Source organism: Mauremys reevesii, linkage group 3 (assembly GCF_016161935.1).
Source record: "Mauremys reevesii isolate NIE-2019 linkage group 3, ASM1616193v1, whole genome shotgun sequence".
In the NCBI taxonomy this organism is placed as follows: Eukaryota; Metazoa; Chordata; order Testudines; family Geoemydidae; genus Mauremys; species Mauremys reevesii.
This window is the reverse complement of record NC_052625.1, coordinates 159974376-159984009: the sequence shown is the minus strand read 5'-3', so window position 1 is coordinate 159984009 and position 9634 is coordinate 159974376.

The following is a 9634-nucleotide window of genomic DNA, read 5'->3' as shown; positions in this document are numbered from 1 at the left end:
AAACTACCTATTACATTTCAAATCTTCTGGAGTCTGTGGATGGATTTCTCAATCTTTTCACATCCTTTGGCAACTAGATTTCTAAAGGGACTTATATATATTTCATGTCAGAGGGGTAGCCGTGTTAGTCTGGATCTGTAAAAGCAGCAAAGAGTCCTGTGGAACCTTATAGACTAACAGACGTATTGGAGCATGAGCTTTCGTGGGTGAATACCCAAGTGTATTTCATAAAGGCAAGGTCTCTCTCAGGCCACACCCTAAGTGTATACCTAAGATTGTTTCCACCTCAGTCCAACCATATATCTTCCAGTGTTCTTTCTGAAACCTCACTCTTAATGAGGCTGAGGAGAAACTTCATACGTTGGATGTTCAAAGGGCTCTATCTTTTTTACCCAGACTGTAAAAATTCTTTCACGTAATCTCCTAGATGTTTTTTCTTGTAGACTATGGTGAAAGGATTAAAAGGCAACCTGTTACAGTTCAGTATATATCACAATAGATTTCTGACTGTATCAAGCTCTGCTATGATCTAGCTACAGTCTCCTCCACCTCTAAGGATAACAGCCCATTCTACTGAGATTCATTCCACTTTGATAGCCTTATTCAGCAACATACCTATAGTGGACATTTGTAAGGCAACAATGTGGTTGTCGGTATGTACCTTCTCCAGATTACACAATTACTCAAGCTTCCTGAGTTGATGTAAACTTCAGCATGTTGCAGATGCAGTCCCTTTTCAAATAACCTGAGGTTAATACTGCTTGAATACAAAATCTGTTCCACCATTTCCATTCCTACTAATAAAGCCCTCATATACCATGAGCATGGAGAAGAGAGGGAGGCTTGACTACTGCAGTCCTCCAATGTAACTTCCCCAATTCTCACATTGCACCACTCAAGTCCGTTCATTATGACACATCTGATCTTCATTGTTTGCAATGTCACCTTCCCACCCACTTAGCCTTTATACCAGGGCCGCCCAGAGAATTCCGGGGGCCTGGGGTCTTCGGCGGTGGGGGGCCCTTCCATTCCAGGACCCGCCGCTGAAGTGCCCCGAAGACCCACGGCGGGGGCCCCCCCGCTGCCAAATTACCGCCGAAGTGGGACCCGCCGCCGAAGTGCAGCCCGTTCTTCGGCGGTAATTCGGCGGCGGGGGGTCCCTGCCGCGGGTCTTCGGGGCACTTCGGTGGCGGGTCCTGGAATGGAATGCCCCCCCCGCCACCAAATTACCACCGAAGACCGAGCTGAACTTCGGCGGCGGGTCCCGCTTCGGCGGTAATTCGCCAGTGGGGGGTCCTTCTGCCGGCGAAGACCGGGAGCGGAAGAAGCTCCTGGGCCCGGCCCCACAAGAGTTTTCCGGTCCCCCCGGAGCGAGTGAAGGACCCTGCTCCAGGGGCCCCGAAAAACTCTCGTGGGGGCCCCTGTGGGGCCCGGGGCAAATTTCCACAAGTGTCTGCACATTTACTCACATTATTCTTTGTCTACAATATTCTCCCTGATCTTGTGCACCACACAACCTCAATCTTCTTCGGGTCATTTCTCAAGATTCACTTCTTTCAGTCTCAGAAGCAGAAAGGACACATTTACTGCAGCCAATTTTTGTTCAGAGTGGTCAGAACCTCAGTTTAACATTTAGTTAGAAAAACATTTATTTCATCTTCCTCCCCTCTGGATAGTCTCTGTGTTTCTTCCTTGTTTATTTTATAGTTTCTCTCTACATATGCTAGTCCTTCCTCTACCCTCTTTCTTGTGCCATCTCTCCTGGCTTCTCCACACTATTGTGTACAACAAAATAAAATTTACTAGAATCCTGTCTCTGTAGCAACTGTCTGCCATTGCCTTAGGAAACTGTATTGTTGGAACTATTATTCCGTCATCCCACCAACTTTGCATTATGCAAGGTCGCTGAAAAACAAGAAGTCTAAAAGACAACCTGATATAAAAAGATGCCCAAAGATTCAAGGGAGGAGGGATGTATGGTATAGCAAACACATATGGTGGGATTCACAAAGGGACTTCAGTGCTTAAAGTATCAGGTGCATACATTCAAAATGTAGATGCTTAAAATGTTTGCTTAGCTGCCACCTAACCTTGTAGGTGCTTAAGTTTCCATTGGTAAAGTCCTTCTGGCACCTAAATTTCTGCCAGTGGGCATATGCACCACTGCCTCAGTCCTGACATCACTGAGAAGTTTGGTGCCTAATTCATCCCAAAGTCCCAGTGGTATTCACAAGTTAGGCTTTCCCCTGCTTGCCTCCCTGAGGGCCCCGATTTGATAAAAAATGCTCAGAGGCTGCCAAAAAGCATGTCTACTAGATCAGGCCATGCACAAAGAAAGAACAGCCACCAGACGTGGTGGTACTTTCCTTGCATCTGGTAGCTCGGTAGTTAGTGCATTCACCCAGGATGTGGGAGTCCCCGCTTCAGATTTCCACTCTGCCTGCTGTGGACCAGGCACTTGAATCCCAGTCGAGTACCCTGCAATGGGTATCCTCTCAATCTCTCCTATTGAAGCTGTTCCCCTTCGTATCAAATACTTAAATATACATTACACCAGGGACTTGAACTTGGGTTCCACATGTCCTAGGTGAGTGCCCTAACCACTGGACGGACTACTAAATCAATCTCATTTGCTCTTGTGCAATGAATATTCAAAGTGGAAGACCTTCAATAGGCAAAACAGAGAAACCCATCCCAGAATACTCCAGTGTATATAGCACACACCTGAGAGGTCAAAACCTGGGTTAAAGTCCCTGCTCCATGTCAGGTGTGTGTGTGTGTGGGATAGACATGAACCTAGGTGAGTGCCCTAAACTGGGCTATTTGTGGGGAGGGGGGTACATCACCTCATATTTTTCTTAAAAAAATAACTGACCTGGCTTAGGTGCCTAACTCCAAGAAGGTCATGGAATGTATATGTGCAAAACACATTTCAAGAAACAGTTACTATACAGGTAAATAACTGCTTTTTGTTTGAACAGTTATCCACATATACATTCCACTGTGTGACTCACAGGCAGTTTCCTTCCAGGTAGTGGAACTTAATATTCCTCTTTCTGCTCAGGCTGGAAAGTAATTGTATGGGAAAATGTTGTGCAAAGCAGCCATTTTCCCTCTTCCTGGTCACATTCTTTTTTACCTATCTGTTACTTGTGTCTCCTCCACAAAGTGCCCATGTATCTGTATAGAAATGAACAATCTCATGTGCAATCACTTTTCCTCCCTCTTCATGACCCCACCACTGTTTTACCCAAGGGTGCGCTCTCCCTCCCCAGTGTTCAGCAGGTTTAGAGGAACACGGGGCTCAGAATAGTTTTTAAATTACACAATTAGTTCTGTTTTTATAGTCCGAGAACTGACCCCAGTATCAACTGTATATATTTATTTTCTTCACCACTGTTCCTGTTCTTTGATTGTGGTTGTGTTTCAAATTCACTCCTTATTGGTCCTAATCCTGCCTGTGGATCTGTTGGCACAGATCCCTGCACTTGTGCGGAGTCCCATTGACTTCATGTTGGCCTTATATTAGACATTTTTCTTAATTATATATCTGGTTTTGAGAGCAATAGCTGTAAAATATTGACCAAAGGATCAAGAAGTTATTTATTACCTTTATTACAGTGGGGCAAAAGGCCCTAACAGAGGTCAGGGCTTTACTACAGTAGGTGCCATACAAACATAAAAAGAGATATTCCTTGCCCCAAAGAGTTTAAAGTCTAATAGACAAGACAGACCAATGGTGAGAGAAAGAGAAAATGTCTCCATTTTACAGCTGGGGAACTGAGGCACATAGAAATTCAGTAACTCACCCAAGGTCTCCTAGGCTGTCAGTGACAGAGCTGGGAATTGTACTTGAGATGGATCTAGAATCTGAGTCCAGCACCTGGAGCACAAGACCAGCCTTCTCTTTAGAAGAGAAAGGAGGGTTGTGCTCTAGGCACTGGACTTAATATTAAGATTAAGCATAATGGTCACAGTCTCACCCTCAGTCATTTTCTATCATTGCTTGAAAAAACAGGCACTTTTTATTATACATGCTCACAACTGTGATAAATTACTTTTTAATGTTCTTTGTTCTTTCAAATTTGTAACAGACTTTAAAGAATAAGAGACATACCCAAGTAACTGAACGTTGGGGTGATATACTGTGCTGGCAGCGGTGAGAGAATCTTTCCTCTAAGGCCACTGTGCTTAGAGGAAAGTGCTGTAATGGAGTGACTCCATGTATGCTTTACACCCTGGCCTTCTGTGAATAATTCAGTCAGGAGACCCACATGGTCATGATTCCATTGCCGGGCCCCCGCCCCTCCTATGCCACACTCCCAAATGGCTTACTCCCCTCTCTAGCAGTACAGAAGGTTCTCTCATGAAGCACAGCTCTGCAGCATGTAAAGAGTCTGCACACTCTGTAGGGGCTCTCCACATCCTGGATCCTTCCAGACACAGCAGAACTGCATCATTCCCACTGCCTAATGGGCCATCAGCATCAACAGCAGGAGGTGCAGGATTTACTCAGAAATGTTATAAATATCCATGGGATAAAATGTTCAAAAATCCCACTCCAAAGTGTCTAACCCTAACTCACTTTTGAAAATAGGATTTAGGCTCTTAAGTCACTTAGGCACTTTTTGAAAACTTTATCCATAATCTTGTAAATTGTCTAAAAGCCAGCTCCTAAAGTTTTTACTCAGTCATTATTCAGGCAGATTCTCATCAAATAAACTGGATTTATTTGGACATAATGAAGAATTTTCCTGAGTAAAAACTAGATAAGGACCTCAGGATGTGGCCTGAAATGAATAATGTTAAAATAGGAAATATGCTGTTTTATTAATAAAGGGTAGCAACAGCACATCAAAAGTAGAAAGTGAGGTGGTTCTCCAAACATGTGAAAACACAAAAAAGTAAAACAGTATTTGTGGCAAGTTTTGTAAACAACAGTATTGATAACTATGAACATCTAAGTTTCCATTTACTATGGTTTATTAAAGCTCGAGGTGTTTTGTTGTACCTTTTTGTCCTGGTCAAAAGGTTACTGGTTCTGGAAGTTTCTATTGAAGGCTGGACTTGCTGAATTGCTATAGAGTTTTGAAAAGCGGCTTCCTAAATTGTACGGCTCATGGATTTCTTTATGGTAGCATAAACATCGATGGCAAAGAGTTCTAGGCTTTGTTCTGATTGTGTGTCCACTGAATGACATGATGTGTCTGCTTTCAAATCCTTTTCTGTCAAAGTTTGTCATGCAAGTTGTTCTCAGACTGTAGTTTGTGTAGATTTCTGATATTTTCGGTATGTCTCCTGCTTACAAAATTGAATCTTAAGTTGTGGCATGTTTCTTAGATGTGTTCTGGAATTAAAACATGTGCCTGTGTCACTTTTTTTTTTTTTTGTTAATTACTCTGAAGGACTGTGGAATGACTTTTCTATCTATTTGCAGCTAAGAAGTTGAAATTAATCTTGTCTGTATTGTGAGTCTCTTTCTTGTACATATCTAGAAAACCTATGTTGAATTTCTTTTGGTGTGTCAATTATCTACAACAGGCTATGAGAGATTAGATGAAATCCTGTCCCTATTGAAGTCAATGAGAGCTGTTTCATCCTTCTTGCCTTTGTTATGAACATAATCTTGGATTTTCTGAATTCCTTATTGTGAACTATATCAGAGTTTGACAGTTGTGAGGAAAGGATTAAGCTCTAGAATTCATCATGAGGAGATAGCAAGGGGCTCTGAAGGCTTCAAGAGGAAGATCAGGCTAGGGCATTTGCTATATTGAGAGAGTTAGCCAACTGTATAGAGTTTTGGGTTAAACCATTTGTCTAGAAGAGGAAAACGTGGCTACATCCAGCAGGCTGGAGAGCACTGAGGTACATGAGGAGCACTGAAAGGGTTAAACAGCAAGAAAAAAATTAGACTGGGTACCTGTGTGGAAATCAGTCTTAAAGGAGAAATATATGAATCTTCAGATTTGATTAGTTTACAGAAAACAAGGGTTCCAAGAGCTAATATACAGAAGACACTCTTCAACTGATACATGTTTTTGTAGGCCTGCAATAAACGCTGTGACAAGATGGCCAATGTTATTATGGTGGGTCCTGCGCTTTTCTTGGCAGGGCCTAAGATGCCACCCCCTGCTCCTGGGGCACTGAGGGCCCGGCTAGTGGCCCAGGAAGGTGGTAAAGGAGAGAAGCAGGGGGAGGGGGTCTGGGTTTGCTCCTCACTTTGAGCCCCAGCCCCTCTCAACCCCTGCAGGTTCTTGCCCTCTTCCCCCTTGGGTAGGGTACTTTGGTCTTTAGATGCTGGGAGAAGGAGTCTCCCTCTCCTGCTGGGACAGGGTCTCCCTTACTTTGCTTCTCTGATCTTTCAAGTCTCACAGCACACCTCCAAGCTCCAGTCCTCTCTCCTTCTCTCTGACTGCTTGAAGCAGAGGGTTTTATTAGGTTCCTGACAGGGCCTTAATTGACTACAGGTGCTCCAATTAACCTGTAGCCACACTCCCTAGTCTCCAGGGAACCCGCCTTAATTAGCCTTGGGCTTATACATTTCCCCTCTAGCACTCTACCGCTGCTCCCTGACCCTCCTGTATCACAAATCTCATTGTCAAGTTTCTCAGCAAGACATTCCAAAGTGTTCTTAACAAAATGTATCATCCGCCTTGACATTTTCACAGCAGAGAAAATTTCAGCTGTGTTCTTTTAGAGGATAGGGTCTACCACTGACTTGCTGTGTGAATTTGGGCATATCATTTTAAGGCCAAATTTTCAAAATGTCCTGAAATAAACATAAATATGTACTATATTTAAAGTACGTTTAATGGAGCTCAAAATCAGTTATCGTAGACTATACAATTCTTGGTTCCTTTTCTCACTGTGAAGAGCAATGGAAGGAGATGCTGTAGTTTATAACAGCTACACTGACAACACTGGTGTAAAGTTCATATGATGCTGAGGAACGCCCACTGATTTCAATTGGAATTCTACATATAGAGGGCTTGTAGGATCAGGCCCTGTATGGTTAAAATGGATAAAGAAGTTGACATATATACTCTCTCTTCTTTTTTTCAAAAAGCCCCAAAACTATTTATTTAGGATATTACAACAAGTTTAGAAATAATAGCTATGTAAATATCAGAAACAAAATTATAATAATTGAAACAATAAGCTTACTTTTTGTTTTAAGAAATCTTATGGAGTAATATAATAATAATCAAATCCTCTATTTAACAGGGTGTTACCATATTACTGAATGAACCTCTTTCCACCATCCAGAATGTGTTGTTTCTAATGATTTTATTAAACTTAATGAAACTACTTAAATTTATCAAACCAGACATGTTTATCAAATGTTAATAGTAAAAAAAAAACTGGACAGAAGTTCTGTTATTTTTGGGGGTGCTTGTACTTTGATCTTGAATAAATGACAACCCAATCTACTTATCCTCTGTATATTTAATATGTGCTCAACCTCTTTGTTTTTTCATTTGAGGGTATCATAAAGGCTCCTCAGCTCTGTGTTTAGATGCTTTTATACAATGCTTAACCCAAAAGAGGCCCAGTGCCTCTGATGGGGAGAGAGGAAATAATCTATTATGATATATATCATCATATTATTAAGTCACTGTCATCGTCAACCGAAACAGTTTTCATTATGCAAGAAAATCCTAAATTTCCCGAACTGTGGTCAATTACTCTTATTATAAAGGTCCAATTTACATTTCACTACACGTTATTACTGAAAAGAGCAGCAGCCACGTAGTGCACAGAAATAGGTGAACTTCTTCAGCATTGTTTGATAATGTTAGTAATCTTGATATCCTACAGTTTTCTACCTCATGATTCTGTGCTGCAGGGATGAAGCAAGAAGCATGCTTTGGACTTCCACCTCTGAAAGTGAGAAAAAAATCAATCTGTCCTCAAAATATAATATTATAATTATAAAATGTTTGAGTCTTGAAAAGGAATCTGTCTTGAATGGGAATCCTACAGTAAATAATAAGGTCTTGTCTGCATGCCGAAGTGTGTGTGTGTGTGTGTGTGTGTGTGTGTGTGTGTGTGAATACCGATGTCATATTGTCTGAAGTGGCTAATAACTGAGTGCCTATCTCAGGGCAGACTGTCAAGAAAATAAGGGCAGACACCCAAAACTGGTGGTATATTCTATTATTATATTTCATCAAGCCAGTAACAAATGTAAACTCCTGGATCACTATAAAAGTCTTACTTTGGAGTCACAGACAGTCCCCTTACATCCTTCAGCCTATCTTGCCACCCAGAAAACTGAACTTGGTGATAAAAGGCTACGTAAACCAAAAATCACACTACATCAGGTTAGTCCCAATTCCAAAGTATCAGTCACTTACTCCGGATGAATTTGGTCCTCTGGATTTCACATCAAAAACAACACTGGCAGCCAATTCTCTAATAAACTAACTAAAGATTTATTAGCTATGAAAAGAAATGAGAGTTATTGAGAGGTTAAAGCAGGTAAAATATATTAATAGGTGAGTCAAAGTTCATAAATCCAAAATGATAGCAAAGATGTAGTAATCTCTGTTTCCCTAAAGTCTTTTCAGGGAATACAGATGTTTCTGGGGATCTCCACTTTAATTTGGTATCTTCCCTATAAAAGTTCAAACAATCAGAGATAAGGATTATTCCTTTGAATCAGTTTTTGTAGTTTCTGCTCATAGAAGAAAATCTGAACAATGTCTTCATCCATGTGGGCCAGTGAATTTCTATTGTCAAACAGAATGGCCCTTGCTTTGAGTTTAGCACTCTTCTTCATTTACATTTCCAAGGCTCCAATTATGTTCAATAGGTAATTTAATTATAGGGATATAAGCAATGTAAAAGGCAATGTAATAGCAAACAATTTTTTCCGTAGTTTTCATGAAGTTTATGCATCAAGTACAATTATAATACTGTGAAATTTCAGATTAGCTGAAATCATGAAATTTACTATTTTTAAAACCCTATGGCCGTGAAATTGACCAAAATGGACCATGAATTTGGTAAGGCTCTATCCATAATGTCTCTAAAATCTAATCAAACTTTTGTCTAGGCCTTTGTCATTTCCTGTCTTTGAATACCATAACTATAACCTCTTTCTCACTGCCCGTTCTGATATCCACATTCTCTACACTTCAGTTCACTCAAACGCAGCTGCAGAGATCCTTGCCTGTCATTCCAACCATGTCACCCTCCTCTGAATCCCTCTTTTCACCTTCAAGGCCCTCAGAGCTCTGCCCCTCTGTACTTATCTTCTCTATTTCTTTTTGTGTCACCCTTCTACACCTGCTCTGTTCCATAAATTATATTAGCTGTGGTCACTTGCATCCTCCAAAAAGTATTTCTGCACCTTCCTCTATGCTATGAATATGCATGAAATGCATTTCCGAAACTGTCTTCTAATTCAAATCCCTCCAAGATCCACCTCTTCTGTAACATCAACAAGAAAGTACAGGCTCAGGAAAAGCCAGGTATAGCTGAGATGTTTTTATTTCATTATTTTTAAAAAAGCCATTAGATGCTTCCTACCGTAAGGGGAAAGGGTTTTCCCCTCACTATAGATAATCCACCTCCAGGCCTGGAAGTAGCTACGTTGACAAGCATTCCTAGGCCACGTCTGTACTGGGGG